This window comes from Dinoponera quadriceps, unplaced genomic scaffold (assembly GCF_001313825.1).
Source record: "Dinoponera quadriceps isolate SergipeBrazil2010 unplaced genomic scaffold, ASM131382v1 scaffold1476, whole genome shotgun sequence".
NCBI classification, from domain to species: domain Eukaryota; kingdom Metazoa; phylum Arthropoda; class Insecta; order Hymenoptera; family Formicidae; genus Dinoponera; species Dinoponera quadriceps.
The window spans coordinates 1,335,074-1,353,336 of NW_014555863.1; the positions used below are offsets into that span (position 1 = coordinate 1,335,074).

The 18,263-nt window shown below is 47.4% G+C and overlaps 1 protein-coding gene across 1 annotated transcript in view; it reads right to left on the minus strand.

The window, feature by feature from the left end:
- The window catches only part of LOC106745606, a 28,916-nt gene extending 13,397 nt beyond the window's left edge, over positions 1–15,519 (minus strand). Inside the window, exon 1 of the mRNA XM_014621364.1 lies at positions 14,847–15,519. The gene's annotated coding sequence lies outside the window, so the exon portion shown is untranslated. The remainder of the gene's footprint in view (positions 1–14,846) is intronic.
- Between the last annotated feature and the right edge of the window lie 2,744 nt (positions 15,520–18,263).

An 18,263-nucleotide genomic window follows, 5' to 3' on the forward strand; every position in this document is an offset into this window, starting at 1 on the left:
TGGAGAGAGAGAGGAGAAAACGAGAAAGGTCTCCCGAGGCGACGATGGGCCACCTTGCGGCTAGTCCAATTGGATCGCCCACGCGGGTAGAAATCCGAAAGGAATATAAAGCAGCCGGCCCGATGCCGTTAAATCGTCCGGCTTGTCTTTCCCACCACGAATTATCCGACACGTCGCCTTTAATTTGGCAATGACGCAACTCGCGAGCGCCCCTTCGTAGGCGTTTCTCATTAGGAAAGGTTTGACGGCCGCATTCTCGAGTCGCATCTTCCGGTAATTGCTCGCTCGAGATGCAAGGACTGATGAAGGGCGGCCCTCCGGAGGGGGGAAACAATCGGGAAGAGAAACGACTACTTTCCTCGACATTTCTCTCAGCCGAGGAAAGCGGTTACCCAATGCCGCCCCCCCCCCCCCGTAGAAGCCGTGATCGANCTAAATTCGAATTTTCTACGATCGCGCGCGCGCGATCGTTTCGCAACCGCACCTGCGGTGCAAGGAGCGCACAAACGAGCGGAAGAAATTCCGCCGGCGCTGCGAGTAAAACGTACCTACTACGCAACTACCAGCATGCATTTATGATCGCGAACGTCGCCTCGAGAATGTGGCGCCTTCGGCCGCGCGCGGTACATTTACCTAGTTTGCGGAGCCGAGGCGAGCGGGTGGGAAGAAAAAAAATTGTTAATTGAAGCGAATTACCGGATCGCCGCGGCGCCGATAACAATCTCGCCCGGAGGAATAATCGACAAGAAGCGGTTCGCGGCGAAACGCGCACGTCCCGCTCGCCGATCGCCTCTCTGGAACTTTGATTGGCCGATCGAGGGTCGACCAGTCGTAAAGCTTTTCTCAGCCCAGTGCGTCCGAATGCGAAATGTCGCGCTTCGGCGCAACCGGAGAACGTTTGCCCGTTATTACCCGCTTATCTCTTTGGCTTCGCTACGTCATTCGTTACACCATCGTCCGTAGCGGTGGCTATCAGCGCGCTAAGACGTGGAGATTCTTCCTTCTCGTTTCACGCAAAGTTACGAGAAATAAATCTCCCGGTAAGCAAGAAACTTGATCTCTTGAAACATCGATTTCACGCGGATTTCCGAAGCATACCGACGTAATATTTTACAAATGTTTCTCAACTGTTACTTGATAAGATAATATTCTTGAATGTTACAATGATATCGCATAAATATTACTTTTAACATTCGGGCCCGATATTGTTAACTATGACGTTGTGTACAACATTAAGAACTACACGTTTGAAAACGTTACATGTTGTAAAATATCATTGTAGCAACGTTGGGTTAATGATTTCTTGCTTACTGGGCTTCCGTCAGGTAGAACGAGATCCCGCTTTACAGATACAGACCGACGCGTATTTTAGTACACAACATTACCGTCGTTCTTCCTGTCGCATTAAAAATATTATCCATCCTATATAAACTCCCCTCCCAGACCGATGCCCTGCTCCGTGTCGCGATTTAATCGGCCGAGTAATCGGCGTTCGCAGGTAACGGCCGGTGATCGCGATTGGCAGTCGTACCGACGTGAAAATTCTCCCACTCGACGGTGACGGTGCGCTCCTCCCTTTAGTTTCCTCGCGTGCGACCATCTCCCTCCTCCCTCGTGCCAACCTGCCGATCGTTCGAGATCGAGTAAAACCCTCCTCCTCTATTGCCATATCCGTTAATTCGAGAGAAAATATGGCAGTCCGGATCGTTAGCCGGTTCGATCATGGCTACCGCGCTCTGTCTGATGTAACGATAGCGATCTCTCAATCGATTACGCCTGCGGCGCGAGAGGGGCGAGGGGGGAGATTGGATTTAATTAATTTTGCCGGGCGGACAAAAGATCTCGGCGAGAAACGTATGTTCAATTAAAGTATCGACTCCGTCGATAATTGCCTGAATAATTAGTCGATTATCGGCGGTTGCGCGTCGTGCCGCGTAATCAGTTAAGCGAGGCGTTAACAATATTGCAGCCGCAAGCATGCGCTAGATTTTATATTTAGGATGGCACCATGTAACTCTAGAACTACTGAATTAGGTTAGAACGAAAATATCCATACACCCACGCCGATGACGCTTTCCCCACGGTCTCTCTCCGCGTTTATGTATTTATTTATTACCGTATTCTCGCGCGTCTTTGCATTCGCGACGGCGAGCCGCGTTACATAAGAAACGACGTCGTCGCATATCTTCCCTTTGCACGCGTACATATATGTCTCTTAATGACCATGAAAGTCGAAAATAATTATTGCTAAAAAGGATTGAGGAAAAACCACGATGGTGGTGGTGCTCCGTTATTGTTCATTGATGGTAGTTTCATCGCGCATGAGGAAAGAAGAAATAACCGTCTAAAATCTATTCATTCGGAAATCTCGATTCAAAATCTCGAGCATCGTTTTACAAAGCGCAAACGTCATCCAACATCGTGTAGAGTAAGAAGCACAGAGAAGAAGAGAGAAGTTTAATGGGAGGGAAGAGGAAGAGAGATTAATGACCCGCCAATGTAATTACGAATTCCATGTCCCGGTGAGACGCCTCGCCGATAAGCAAATAAGCTCAACTCTCTTAATTAAAAATGATGGAGCGAAGCTTTAAAGACAAGCGTGCGTATAAGCGTGCACCGATGTCATCGATCATCGGATCTGTAAACGACTTTCGACGCTCTCGCCGTATCTCATTATTTCGTATATACCCTTCCGAGCGAGACGAGCTCGCTCGGGAAGAACGATCGCAATTAGCGACGGTATTGCGGAGGAATCGCGCCGTGCCATTAATCAAAACGAGGTAGAAACAATTCGAGGTAGGCCACCGAGCGCTTACCGAATTATTATCCGAATTATTATCCGCATTATTGCCCATCATCGTGTCGTGCCCGCGAGAAACCGGGATCGATTAGCACCCCGCGGACGTCCCAATGTGGCGGCTGATCGGCGGGAACGATGAGACGTATTATTAGGTCCGTCGGTGAATTTTCCGGCTGAGAAAAATTTCCGCCGAATAAACCGATTAAATGATGAGCATCCGATTGTTGTTTTCACTGTCCGATCGAGTAACAGGTACCTTTATTCGATGAAGTGTCCGATAAAATTACCGATGAAATCTAATCGGGAAATTAGAAAATTGCTCTTCGTATCCGTTATAATTTTCGTCGGATAAAGGCGCGATCGGATGAAATAACGAAATGATCGGACATTGCATATGATTCCGTTTCATTTCATTTAGATTTACTCACGGAAATTACATCCCTTTGGTAAGAAGATACATAGTGAAATTTCGGGAGTACAAGGAATTTACACATGCAAGGATTTTATAACAGAAGATTTGAACGTAGCCGAAGACATCAAACTGATGTCGATGTTGTTACGTAAATCATTCGCGTGAATCGCTATAATCTATTTAAAGGTTTGAATTTACCGTAAATAACGCGACGCAATCCAACGACAGAGTGGATAATTTCTTAGGGTTCGAGGGCGAATATTAAACGAGATCAGTCGCAACAGTAAAGAATAGTATATTAATTCCCTTAGTAATTCCTTTCATAAAGGAAAATCAGGTCACTTAAAATCCTCCTATCTTTAAGAGATGGCAGTCCCGAAGATTTATAGATCGTATTATAATTATGCGACCGGATACATCTGTTTGTTAATTTTTAATTGGATTACCCGATCAGATATGATCGGATATTTTTTTCAGTGCCGCTATTTCCTGTCAAATTGATCGTTTATTTGCGAACGAACGCCTTTACGTAATCGCAAAACGGAGCGACTTACGGCGTGCTCTCTCTCTTTCTCTCTTTCTCTGTTCCGTCGAGACATTGAGAAAGACGTGGCCTCTCCCGATTCCCGATTCGACAGCGACCAACGGATTTTTCTCCCCGCAATGACTAATGAGTCGACGTAACGTGTTCGCCCACGTGCCCCTCTCAGTCGATACACCGTCGACGTTCGATTTTTCGAATCGTACCATCGTCTCGCGCCATCGTAATAACGTACTTTCCAATGATACACTTCGGACACGCGTGTCGCTATTTTCAAGCTGTAAAACTCATACGCACTGCAACGTCGTTTCGATTCGGAGGTGTCGGCTTTCAGGATCTACATAAGGTATCGGATACGCGATCTTTATAAATCGATCTCTGTCCATCGCCGGAGTCCGACGAAATTACATGTTAAGAGCGCTCTCTCTCTCTCTCTCTCTCACTGTCCCTCCGCTTGGCTCGAAGCGTTTTCCATGAAAACTGTCGGGACGTGACGAAATCGAGCGTTGTCTCACGCCAATCCGCGAACTTGCCTATTCTATTTCCACGTTGACTACACCTGTTTTAGCTTTATTTTCGGAAGTCTTCGAGTTGCCTCGATCGCGTAGACGCAACAAGATGTCGTTGCGTCTCCAAAGTGAGGGACCACTTTTGCGCTGCTGTCCTTCGACGTTCCATCGAGAGAATTTTCACGCATGCGCAGATGTTGATGCGTGCGATTCGGGTGTTCGAATTTTACAAAGAAACATCAGTCTGCGCGCACGCACACACGGACATGAAGAAACGTCGGGCTGCGCGAAACATTCGAAGCGTCCAGAAACGCGCAGGACATTCCTGATTCTTGATATCGCGTTTCAGCATGTCTGCAAAGTACTTCTCGGCTCTCCGCACAATATATTCCCCCATCATTCTTCCTCCTCTCGTGCAACGCGCTTAAGTGTCATATTCTAATTATTACGTTGCGCCGCGTTCCGCGAGGGAACGGCTCGTTTTCGATATTTGCCGTTCCCGACAGATTACAGAGCGCTAGTGGCGGAATTACACTCGGACGGTGGAGAAGAACGAATTGATACGAGTGGTCGAGCCTGTTGCTAGTCCATATACGGATCAGAGTGCTAAAATGAATTACCCAAGCCGATACGAGACCCGCCTTCGTAAGACACTGGATGAACTGGTCCCATTGAGGGGGAGCCACTTCTCTCTCGTCCTGCCTCGCCGTCGCCTCCCCGTTTCTTTTTCGCGTTCATTCATCAGGCATTGAGGCGCGCGCGCGCGCGCGCGCGTCGAATGCGTCGAAAACTTCGGGCGATTTAATAATTAAACAAAGCACGCCGAGATCGATGTTTAGGCGGCGGCGACGACCGTTAACGGGTTCGTTAACGGCTTCCTCAATGGGTAGACCCGGCGGAGCGACGTAAGTGGAACCAGACGCGACAGACGGACGGGCGATCATCGAAGGAAACGCCGCCGTGTAATCCGCATCGGATCCGTGACTTTCTCCTCTTTATGTTAAACTCGACGGAACCAGCCGTAATTCTCCTCGCGCGATTTCTTCACTTCACGCACAAACACACGCGCACACCTCTCTCTCTCTCTCTCTCTCGTACACGATGTCCCCTCGAGGCGGCACGTGTCGGCCGCGAGAGAAATAAGTTGCCCGGTCGAACCGACAAATCTTCGCGCGGATAAGGAAAGCAGTTATGAAATGAAGAGCGAAATAAAGCTTCCCTTATCCGCCACGTGACGCCCCCCGGGCGAATATTTATCGGCCGGATTTATTTACGAGCGGCGCGCGTCTCGCGATCGATCGGCCGGCCCGAACGACCGATTCCCGGATCCGATTCGGGTCTCGTAAACGGCCTTCGTTTCACTCCGACCGTGCGTAACTCTATCCGCGCGAGCGGCGCGGGATCGTAAAATGTAGATCGCGTTTTCCCGACGGTGTGTCGCGCGTACGGGAATCGAGAAACCGACCGGCAAATCGCCGGTAATTCCCACCCACGTGCCCGCGTCCGTCGCGCGAGCTATTCATCAAGCCGATCCGGCGCTTCGGAGGGCCGAGATAAACGTCCGTAGAGAGAACGAGCCGATATGAATACCTACGGGCTGCGTGCCGGAGCGCAAGCGGCCCTTCTTCCTTATAAAGACGCGCCTTCGAGTCCGCCGCTCCCCGGGAAGGAACGGCCGGACGGACGGATCGAGATCCGATACGGCGGAGTATCGAGGCCCCGCGATCGCGAGTATTTATGCTGTATCTCGCGGTTTTGCCGCGTGCATCTTCGGCATCGCGCGCAAACGCTATAAATCCCAGGCCAATCGTTCGCCCGCCTCGTAGACGCGTCCTGGGCCCTTTATATAAAGCCCGATCCATTGTTCCCTCGTGGGAGATACGCGTAGGATAGAACGACGGGGACAAAGACAGGCGGAGAGATACGAGATGCGCGTCGCGCGGTCACGTCGCAGAGCGGCCACGTGAATGAAGCTTCCATTCATACGAGCCTTCTCTCTCTCTCTCTCTCTTTCTCTTCGTGCCTCTCGCGCCGAAGTCTACGAGATCCGCTCGGAGCACGAGCGACAAGACTATGCGCGACGTGCGCGCACGCACGCACGCAGTTACGCGCACAACAAGCCCCGCGCTGCCGAAGCGCCGCCGCACACGTGATCGTCATTGTCAATCGCCGCGAAGATGCGTCTCTCGTCAGCCGTTCCGCCGCGTTTCGCTGCCTCGGCTGCCTTTTTGCGCCAGATCGGTGGCGTCGACCGGTCGCTCGACTCGCTGGCCGGTCGTGCTCTCGCGGTACCGGTTGATCCCGGGAAGCCCGGTACGCGCGCGCCACGCGCGCGCGAGTTACTCTCATTCATCGGCTCCACCGTGGCTCTAAGGGCCTTCGCACACGAATCGCCGTAACCATAAACATCCCGGGTGGAAATTCCAAACGAACGTTCCAAGGGCTGTGAAGAATTTTTCCCCGCTTCTATCCAGGCCCTATGCGGAAGTGTAGTTGCTTGCGCAATCCGGGGTTTTGCAAGTCTGTATGTAACTAGGCCGCATGAGTCGCGGGTCTTGTTAGGAGCATCCACCTCAGTGTCTGTTCAGAGTTTATTCTTTCTATTTGGGATTCGCTTCTCCGGGCCATATCCGGGCCCAACGAAAGCGGACCTACTTGGGACGTATCTGTTTAGGGCCGCTGAGGAGGGGCGCGCCCCCGATTAATTTCTATCCGGGATAAGATTTGAATTTGGACGGAAGAACTAATCAGGAGGTTCGTTTAGGTTCGTGTACACTAGAAGAAGATGGAAGCGGCGGTTTAACCAGGACTCAGCTTTCAAGCAGTCAAATTCTATTTACTGCTTACGATCAGATTTACCGTTGATTACATCTTCTTCTTGAGTATATAAATTCACAATAAAATCCTCGCTGGTTCGCCAGTCAAGGTTTACGTCTTACGTTCGTCTTACGTTCGCAGTTACAGTTTGTATGCGGAAGCCTTAAGGGCTGCGTTTATTGGATCGCTCGTCACGAGTCGATACACGGAGCTTTGTGTGAGCGCTCTTAGAACATTGTGGGAAAAAGCATTTTCCAGAGAGACCTTTCCGTGAATTTTATTTCGATCGAAACGCATCCGGGGGATAATGCCGGTCCGACGTTCCAATTAGAAAGCGCGACGAACAGTCGGGGAAAAAAGTCTCACTGACCTTCCGCCTGCAGTCTCGTCACGCGCAACATAGGTCTAGGATCGTCGGAGAATCTCAAACGCCGCAAGAAGCTAGTCGGAAAGGGATAGCAACGGGAAATAGAAGAAGTCTCGCTTCTTCTTCTCATCCCCAGGAAGAATAGCGCCAGCGAAGTGGCGCCGTTTTAAATCAGGCTGCGTCGCGTTGCCGCAACTGTCCGTTCTACAGCGATTCGCTGTTAGAGTCGTTCATGTTCGCTAATTATTGCGTTCTCTGAGGGGAACATCCATTATCTTTGCGTGTTCTTCTATCACATGTAGGTTCGGAAAACTGCGTGATACGCGAATATACGCGATTATCGCATAATAATTAGTAGAGGAGGAAGTAGTATTATGATGACCCTCGTAGGTATTATAGACCCTCTTAATACATCTCCATTATTAACCCTTTGCGCTCGAGAGGTGCCTCTTAGGCACCACTGGATATGATGCGACAACTCGAGCGGTGCCTCTCCTACACTTTGTGTGTAATCTTATGAGGTAATGGCTACAGAGATGTCTTATCTCAAAAACGCTTGCGACCGCGGGTCAGACTCTGTCTTCGACGTTAGTTCGAACTCAGCTTTCTTGGCAATCAGAATATTTCTCTCAAAGTTACTGAGCCCAATAAGCATGGAATACGAGGAAGAAATTAGTTCAAGTGAGGACGAGTTCAATAAAATACCATACGAAGCAAAAATATAGAATGTAATATTTAACAAATGTCTTTCTTTGAACTATGAAGATATGTAAAATGGTTAAAATATACAGGTTTAAAGTGTTATATTGTGTCAGAAATCATTTTAAGTTAACTGTAAAAAACTCATGAAATAAGCGGGAGCAGCTAACTCCTCTCGAGCGAAAAAAGTCCCGAGCGAAAAAGGCCTCGAGCGCAAAGGGTTAAATGGCGAATTCTAGAAATTATCTGTGGAATCATTTATTTAGTAGCCCGCCGTTACGTAGTGACGTTAATATGTCAATATACAAGAGCCGGCATTTGTTATAACGTACTTTTACTTTCGAGTATTTCGAGACATTTTCAAAGCACGTTTTAGCATTTAATTATGTACTTTTATTTAATTACTTTTATTTAATTATCTAATAATACATGCTTCCACGTTCTTCTTAAACTTGAGCTACTATTATCACATGAATATATATACTTTTGAGTGTTTGTTTGTGTTATTTAACATTTCATTTGGCTATACATTTCGAATAATGCAAAGTTAAACAGTAGCATGTAGCATTTTGCTAACGTAGCTGTCTAAAAGTGCTGATAATGCGACCTCGTTTTCGAGGTTTTCGTATCAAAGTAGTTATTCGATAAGTCGCTTCTAATTTATAGCATCGCCGTCCTTCTGACAGATTGTATCTTCTCAACAAGTTAATATCTACATTAAAAAGTGACAGTCATATTTATTGTTATTCCTTCCAAGACTTTATTTTGGATACATATATAATTTTGTAACACAAAAATCATTCTGTGATAATTCAAACAAATCTAATTTTTAAAATTATTTTAATTGGGGACTATATTACCACCTCTGTTTCTCTCTAACCCATATGCAATGTCGCCATATTTTTATAAATAACGTCCTAAGCAATAAACATTTCATAACTTTGGGTCTAGAATCGATTGAACAACACTTTGACGAATGTAATCGTTCAGTTTTCAATTTGAAATATATTAATAAATATATTAAATATTAATTACAAAGTTATTGTACAAAATGTAAATAAGGAGTCATAATACCATCTCTTCCGTTGTTAAATAGCATTAGCGATAAATTAGCAATGATATTCGTAATGAATGAGTAATAAATTGTTAAGCGAGACAGAGGACACAGAATGAATATTAATGATACACTCATGAAAAGAAAGCACGAGTTCAGTCGAAACTCAGTAGTCTCGAAATAGTTTCGATATTATAGAGACTTCGAATAATCAGCGATATTAATTAGATCTTTCTGATCGGTTCTGCCGGCTGTGGATTATGTGATTTCGGAACTATATCAGGAAGATATCATGGTTAGGGCAAGGACCCACACACAGCCATTACAACGGTCCTTGACTCGAGGGTAAACAAAGCGGGAGACGTCGCGCGCGTAATTCCGGTTTTTTGCCGGTTAATTAGAGTGAGACCCGTCGCGTTACTTCGCACGCGGCGCGATCGTCTTGCTAAGGTCGTTTCGAGCAGTGGCAGCATCTTGAAAGTGTGACTATCATCTCTTATTTTAGTTAGTTTAAAAAAGAAATATAGGAGTCTCAAGCCTCCTTATCCTTGATACGTTGACATCTATCGATATAACTAACCAGGAAATTTATATTTTATTTCGGGCTTGTTGGAAATTGCGACCACACGATGGATCCTGTTCCTGCGAATGCAGTTTTGATGGACTCGGATGCTGTACTGGAGGATTCGGTTCGGGCCAAGCAGAGTCGGCTCGAAGGTAAATTTACAAATTTCCCGTACCTTTATTGTGTTTAACATTTTCATCATAAATCGTATTCATATCTGTGCACGATTTTCTTGTGCAGTCGTTGATTATCGTGCTTATAATCAAGACAATCTTATTATTCTAGATCTGTGGCAGAACGTGACCGGCTTTGAGTTTTCAATGTTTCGGTGAGTTAGAAAATGAATAAAAAATAGTTTAAGGTGGTGAGTTTATTGGTGACGGATATTTATAGCTCTCATTGAAATCAATGCGATTTATTTAGTATTTGTAGAATTTTCGCATGTTGGATTTCGCACGTACGTGTTGGTGCTGTCTACGAAAGTATACTGTTTGAAACAATCAAAGAATTTTAATCAAGGAATCACTTCCTTAAATACTCGCATCGATCAATGGACATTTAAACTATTGAATATTCTTCTTCTCTTGTAAAGATACTTATTCTTAATATTTCCTACAATCTTCTCATTTCTTAAAATTATCAGTAATCTTATTTATATCGAATTTCCAGTTTTTATTATATTTAATTAAAGATACAAAAAAAATATTAGACGGAACTATTCATCCAATGAGGTCATGTAATTGTTTTCCGAACAGTACACAATGTCCAAGGTGCGTATAATTGCATAAGGCGCACACAGAGTATCATAATTATATCACTATATGAGAGAGTTCATGATTCCTTACGATATATTTCGTTACAATAATCAGAACACGGTGACCTTCGATTCATACTTTTTTACACGTAATTCGCAACTCACGAATATATCCTCGCAGCACCGGGCTATATCGCGTATTTCGTGCTAAATCGTCGAGCGTCGTTAAAATAATCGTGGTCGTGAATACGGTGATCTTCGGTCCGCAATTTTTCTACATTACTAATTCTCGACGTACGAATATATCCTCGCAGTATTGGATTATACCGAGTACTTCGCGTTAAATCGTTAAACGTCATTAAAATGATCGTGGCCGCGAGTGCAGGGTAGTAAAGTGAATGAAGAGCGATCAACGTGAAACGACAGCTGGACGTTAAGCAGGCTGAGGAAGGTGGACGTTGGACGGTGGGCTTCATCGATAGACGGCTGGACGTCCCGACGTCATTAGATGCAGATTATGCAGTATTGGTGAGTGACCAGTTCAAACGCTTACAAAACGTCGTACTACGTAGTTCATGTTTAGACGTAAATCGCATTGATTTTCGACGAGAATACATAAAAACGGTACCATTACTCAAAACTGCGAAGACGTTAAGCTGATTTTGTATCCGAACCGAAAGACGCATTTCGACGGCGTATTCTAGAGCTGAATTAGAACTGATTAGAACTCAAATCAGACTTAGTCTCGAGTCAGATAACGTGTATATAACAGTAGAAATTTATTATTGGTGTTCAATTTGTTATAAAATAACAGATAAGTTTATCACGAATATCCGAGCTGAGCCGCGAGAGATAGTAATAAATGACAGATCGGATGATAATTTTTTTAATTTAATAGAACAATTAATAAAAACAATGAACAACTTTTAATAAATACTAGCCACCGTGTGTGGAGGTTGTCCATTTTTATAGTTCAAGATTAACGTAAAAAAAAAAAAAACATTTATAGGAATTAATGGTGCGCGATCGTAGCGTTCGCGATGTCCAGAGATCAAGAATAAAAACAGCGCGCTCGTTACGCGGCGACACTTTTACGCCTTCTGAAACGCGCGTTATGATTCGCGGCTTAATTAAGTGCGCGCTTCATACGCTCCTCCCGGTGTTAAAGTTCGTAAATTAACAGGTTCGCTCACGATCGCGAACGAGTAATCGCGGGTCGGTCCTGATTTATCAACGCCAATTATCCCGCACTGTTCCCTACGTCGCTTTTGAAACACTGCACTTTCTAAAGCGATCAATATTCGATCCGCACGTTCGGGAAGATCGCGCGATTCGCAGATTACGCCGCGCGTTACATCGCGCCGACGGTTTCGTTAGCTCACATTTATCCGCGGCACGCCTAATTGATGCCGCGAGATCGCCCGACGTCAAGATTCGCAATCTCTCGATGGAAGTCGAGCGAAAGATTCGGGAGAGTCCGCGTTTTCTCTTATACAGCGCGAAGAAATGAATTCATTTATGACACTCGCTTTTCTCCCTCTCCCCCCCCCCCTCTCTCTCTCTTTCTCTCTCTCGCTCGAGGGGACTTATTTCAGGGCGCAAATAAACAGCACGCACGTACGCATACACACACTCACTCACTCTCATTCACTCTCCTTCTCTCTGGTTTGAGTGGACTTGTCCCGGACGCAAATAAACAACAGTCTCTCTCTCTCTCTCTCTCTGCCTCTCTCTTTTTCTGCAAGGAAACTTTATGAATTTATCTTCGATACCGCGCCAATTCTCTCGGCCGAGCCGATATTAACCGTGAAACCTTTATTATCGCCGTACGCCCGGCGTCTTTCCACGTCTCAAGTGCGCCGTCGTTCGAGCCATTACAGAGGCAGGCAACATCAAACGACACTTTAAGCCTCATTACACCGGCCGTGTCCACTTGTCATTTTGATCGTTGTAAATCTCCGCGACGTTGTATCGCGTCGCGTTCGTATTTATATAATCTGTAGGGAACGTCGCGCAGGGCGTGATCGGAACCGGCAATCAACGGCGCTCCGACTTAAACAACCTCGTCGTTCCTCTCTCAGGTGTGCTTATGCGCGAATGCTTACGCGCGCGCGCGCGCGCGCGACCATAATCAATTCTCACTTATACGCACACTTCAGCATTCGGTGCCATCGTTTTAAGAAAGCTATCATAAATTATCCCGTACTCTCGGACGTGTCCCGTATGGCGTAAGTTGCAAGTCCGGACACGAGCGCTCGGAGAAACGAAGCACGCTTTCGAGATACAGAGAGAGAGAGAGAGAGAGAGAGAGGAGGCTGCGCGACACGTCGCGAGGACGCAATAATAACCGTCTGCCCACGCGCGGAAATTAGAATGTATTTACGGTAATTTATGGAGGATTTATGCACGCGTCGTTTAAGCGCGTCGTTATTATTAAGCGTCTTGCTCGAGAGAGAGAGAGAGAGAGAGAGAGACGTGCAGCAGAGAAAAGATACCCGGCGTGTCTACCCAAATTGCAGATCGGACCGATCGTTATCGGCCGTGTCACCGGACACGTCAAAAATCGGTAACGCGATCGGCAACGCGTAAAGCCGACTCGCAGCGGGCAGCGGCGCGTATCGGCCGGGGAAAAAAAAGAAGAAGCGCGCGCGCGCGATTTCGCCGGTGCCACTTTTCTCCTCTTCGGAATGACTTCATCCGCGGTTCCAAGGACTCGGGGCAGGAGGAGGAAGCAAAAAGCAGGTAGTAATCGCGGAGAGGAATGCGCGGTGTAAGGTCGAAATAATAGTCGGCACTCGGCGACGACGACGATGCCCGTTAACGCGAACGCGCGTTCGCACAATCCGGATTTCCACGACGTGTGTCCGAGACGGAGGATTCTTCACAGAGAGTAGCCGCGAAGACGCGTTAAAAGATCACGCTAATACCCGGCGCTCGAGATCACTATCCCCGCGTACTTAACCCAAAGACCTCATCGTCGACCTCGCGGCTGCAGTCGCGCAGGAGCCGCGCGCGAGCGGTTACATTCCTGCCGGTTATTTCTGCGCGCGGTTATGAGCGCGCGCTCGCTCATCCCACGTTACGATGGCCCCCGGCGATTAATTGCGCCGTTCCGCGAGTTTCCATTTTCGAATAAGCCCGATCTTGACCTTCCACCCGTGCCGAACGACTGTTCCTTTGTTAAGCTGCGCTCTGTCGTCGCGAAGTGAACGTACGTGGAATAATCCGTACATGCCGCGCTAATGTGTGTGCATATACACGTGTGTGTGATCGAATTCATATCTGCGATCGAACATTTCTGTCTCTTTCTCCCCCGTCTCTCTCTCTCTCTCTCTCTTCTTTTTTTTCTTCCAGTCTGATATTTCCCCTCGCAAATATTACCGAGAGACACGAAGTCAAGAGACTAGTTACAGAAAAGACAGGCGAGAGGCGGTTTGTCAGGATACCGATTGATGGCTTTATTCCGCGGTTGTCTCCTCGCGTCTCCCCGATCACACGCGACAATTAACGAACGTAGGCGCGCTCGGCGCTGATTAGGCCGCCGGTAGGCAATTTTCGAGAGCCGAGTCTCGTTTTTGCGTAACGTCGATCGATCGGCGAGGAAACGGGCGACCGCGTCAGCGCCCGATCGTAATGATCCCTTTTCCAGGGATCGTAAATTACGAGCGGCCATTATCATTCCGTTCGCGGTTATGAGAGTACGAGCCGGTGAGTACGCGCGCCGCCCGATACTTACGCGTCCATTGTGCGTATTAGTCTTGATGACATAATAGCGTCTGCAGGCTCGATCGAATTCTCGCAGCGCGATAATGACAAATGTCTTCATCGCTCGCTCGCTCGCGACGCCGTTGCGCGCGGTTTACACGCGGGCCGGCGCGAAATTCGTACTTTCCGCCTGAATTAATACGCGTTACAACCGGATCGTTAGATGATCGTTGAATCGCACTGCGTTAATAACGACACCGCGGAGTGGCGGTTGCTCCGTTACGTTGTTCCGGCCGAGTGCCAAGTGAGAATAATTTATTCCGAGTCGGATGTCGTACGGACCGAGTGTGAAACACGGTCCCGCGGTCTGAAAGCGAGACATTTTTACGCGACACACACTTGCACACACACCGCTCCCGGATGCGAGTTTCGCGGAACGCGCGATAGATACGTGACTCAGTGATTTCAACGGCTCGCCGCCGCGAGGCTGCACGCTAATACGCGCGATCCAAGTAATATTTCCTTATGCGGAGAAGCCGCGATTCTCGGAAGGCGCGCTCGATTAATAACCGGGGGTAAATGTTAAAAAGCCGGGGGACACCGGCGAGGTTTAGGTTGCTCACCATCGGGCGGAGATCCATAACGAGCCTCGTCAAGGTACCTGTCGTGCGCGAACGGAGGCCGCTCCTCCGTCTCGTCGTTCTCAACGCGTGGAAGGCTCGACGGCGCGCCGCGTCGCGCGAACTCGCGACGCGCGCTCTTCCGAGGGATGGTGCGCGCTTCCTCGCGTTCGGTCCATCCGCGACGAGCTCCGCTCAACGAGGATCCGTGTCTCTTCTCGAACGGACGACGGGTCGCGTATTCGGCCGCCGGCTTCCGCCGGATGTCGACGTCGATCCGATGGCCCTTCAAACTGCATACACCTCGCACTTGTTCTCGCGTGACTCTCGCGCAAACATCTCCGGGCCCCCTTCGCGAGCGGTGTCTCTCCTCTCGGCACGATATTCCCCGGCGATTCTCACTGCGACGGGCGCGACAGCGCGCGTATTTTTAAAAACGCGCCCTCTTGATCTCGCGGCTTCCCGGCGCGTCGGGCGCGTATTTTTGAAAACTCGCTCTCGACTGCGCGTCGTCGCGACCGGAACGACGACGGCGATCACGCAGACGCGTATTTGCGATCCGAGGACGCGCTCGGCGACGCGGCGGCGGCGGCGTGAAATTCGACGGGAACGTCGACGGCGAGGAGAGGCGTAATCTCGGTGCGCGTGCACGAGCACCGGGAGAACGGTTGAGCGCGCGCGGCCGATGCGTCGCGCGAGCGCGGTACGAGCCGACTACTCGTGCGCCTCCGCCGGCTTTCGGGCCCGCTCGGCGCGCCGCATCTCGCTCGGTCCAGTGCGCGGGCGGACGCGCTCAACCTCGGATGGGGGGTAGGCGTTCTCGCACCGAGAGAGCCCGTCTTTCTTTCTCTCTCTCTTTCTGTGCAGCGCGCGACACACAATTGACGCTCTATGCATTCGATCCTGCACCTTGGCGCGCGTCTATGACGCTCGTTAGCCGCCGGACGCGAACGATACTCCCGGCCATTCACAGCCGGCCGGCTATCGTTATTGCCGGGTATCGATGGTACTCTCGATATTTAGCGGAACGTTTCACGGAACGACTTCGGGCTCAGCTTATTGGAAGCTTGCTTCTAATTTAACGGACACTCCGAGGATAATCTGCTGTAGAACTGAGTTTGCGCACAAGGGAGAAATAAGTCCCTTAACTCTTTCGATACATTTGACGAGTGAGACTCGTCATCTGTTTACTTGAGCATAAAATGTATTACTTTTACATATTAATCCATATAGCGACAAATTAAATCCGTCCCATGGGCATAAAAATCTTAAAATAATTCACTACTCAAAGGGTTAATCCGGGAATAGTCACCTTATATTTTTTTTGTATACGACCACTCGGGGTCATTTAGATGTACTCTATTAAAAACCGCTATTATCCGGACATTTTTATCGGTCAGTATCAGATGTAATATAAATATTGCTTAATGTTTACTAAATATATGGATACATATAACTTCATTCAAACTTGTTATCATCTAGTCTTCATAATACGAACTCTTACTATACTTGACTAATTTTATAACGTAAACGATTACCTGGGGTCGTTTTGTACCCCAACTTTTGTACCTCCAAGTGTTTTTACAAACTTATACTATAGATAAAATGGATCACAGACTATTCTTATTGCACAGGTTAGGTCTCTAAATGTCCAAATGAAAGGTACATATTGATACCCAATCGGTAAGAAAAATCCACCGCGACATGAGCTTCATTTTCTGATCGCTGGTGTATGAAATGACCCCCTGGTGACTATTCCTATATAGTAGGGTTAATTGTTTCTCAAATAAATCGGGACGAAGATCCGCTAAATGTAGATTTGAGTAGTAAGATCATAAACAGTAGCGCATACACTTTGCGCAACCTTGCGGGCCATTAGCGGCCGCTGCATTCGTCCGGTTCTGTGGACTCGTTTCGCAGAGCTGGTCGATAATGAGTTAATCGACGTGCGCTGGTTGTCACCGGTCGCCCATGGGTCGCTCTACGTGCGACATATCGTAGCAAAGCTGCGATTATCCGCTCGAGTACAACGGTTGAACACCGCGGCTTCCTGAGACGCGTACAGCCTACTTTCGATTTATGGATAATATAGTCAAATGTATGATTGATTGCGAAAATGTTACTGCACCGCGTCTACTCCAGTCGCGAAACTATTCACCCGTTCTTCGCCCCACACCGCTGTCCCGCGTTATTAGCGTTTAAGAATGAAGGAAAGATGATAAAAAAAACGGTGAGGCTTATGAGAAATTATACCGAGAAAAAATATTTGATATTTGTAACTATAATGCCGTAACTATACACACCATACATAGAGAGAAAGTTTTCTTTAGTTTTAGTATTTCTATTTATTTGACTAAAATTTCGTTTCATAGAAATAACATATGCGAAATATTATTTGTTTGAATAAAAATTTTATCGTCTCATTCAAGAAAACTCGATTATTTAACATAAAGAACGCTGTTACCTGAAATAATATCTTTTAACCAAATAAAATATGATTTGGTTACAATAAATATTTAAAATGAAACTAATTATTTCTTTATAAGAAAATTATTTTTCTTTTCAAACGAATTTTTTATTTAAGATAAATATACATATTCGTTGAAAAGTCCAACAATTGTACTTATTAATTGAATTAATTAGTTTCTTTGGGGCATGCCAATGACGAGATTTGTTTGAATGCAATAAAATTTATTAAATTTGAGGAAATCTTTGTCTCAGCGTAGTAAAAGGAATTATAATTAAGGAAACTTTTTCTAGCAACTGGCTGACTCAATTCAAGAGAATGAAGTGCGCGCGAGACCAGGCCGTGATTAGTTGGGAAGTTTTATTATGTATGTTTACAATATATTTTGTGGCCGCGTTCAGTTGGGAAGTTGTAAGATTCGTCAGGCACGGTTTGACTCGAAAAGTCGACCGGAAATACAGATCGTCGACTTCGTACATCGTGAATCGCCGTTTCGGATGATACTCTGGGGAACAGCAATTCCGCGTGTTCTCGATTGCAGGCTCGTCCGGTGTTGGAGTAACCTTCGGAGCACTTCCGGGCGCGTTACATCGGGCCTTGGGATGAGTCGACGTGCGCGTAATTACGTAAACCAGATGGCCTGGCCGGCGGTCACGGTTCACGACAGCGGTCGTTTACGTCGAAACGATCAACGTAAGATAGAGTAAGTGCGGACTGCAATTCCGCTCGAAGTAAATGCGCCCACGTCGTCGCGCCAAAGAAGGCCACGACCACGAAGCACAGATTTGTCCAGTGCTCGCGCGTGCGAAACATTAGAGCTCCTCGGGTGTTTAATACCCGGCGGGGGAAATTGTAAAACAAACGGATACTGCAACTAATCGCGCAGTCGCGATATGGAATACCTTATGCGCGAACAGTTAACGCGGAAACAAAGACAAGCGAAGTCCGACCGC